This window comes from Morone saxatilis, unplaced genomic scaffold (assembly GCF_004916995.1).
Source record: "Morone saxatilis isolate NCDOM2014 unplaced genomic scaffold, NCSU_SB_2.0 Contig23, whole genome shotgun sequence".
Lineage (NCBI taxonomy): Eukaryota > Metazoa > Chordata > Actinopteri > Moronidae > Morone > Morone saxatilis.
The window spans coordinates 23,423,150-23,423,400 of NW_023339796.1; the positions used below are offsets into that span (position 1 = coordinate 23,423,150).

General features: G+C 35.5%; 1 protein-coding gene across 1 annotated transcript in view; it reads right to left on the minus strand.

Moving 5' to 3' along the window:
- Nucleotides 1-251, minus strand: part of elovl8a (ELOVL fatty acid elongase 8a) — a 5,585-nt gene that overhangs the window by 3,692 nt on the left and 1,642 nt on the right. The gene's annotated exons all lie outside the window — the stretch shown is intronic.

Genomic DNA, 251 nt, shown 5'->3' on the forward strand with positions numbered 1-251 from the left:
GAGTGATGGGTGGAGTCGGGCTATGTTATGTTTTTGAGGTGAAAAAAGGCAGTTCTGGTGATTTGGTTTATGTGGTGTTCAAAGGAGAGGTTATTGTCAAAGATGACTCCAAAGGTATTTTCTAGCTTTTATTTAAATTTACTTTTTTCATTTCAAGGTGAATATACACAGCAGTAGCATTTGTATGATGTTCTACATGTCCTAATGCTGTATTCTGTACAGGTATAGTCAAAGACATATTTCCACAACTA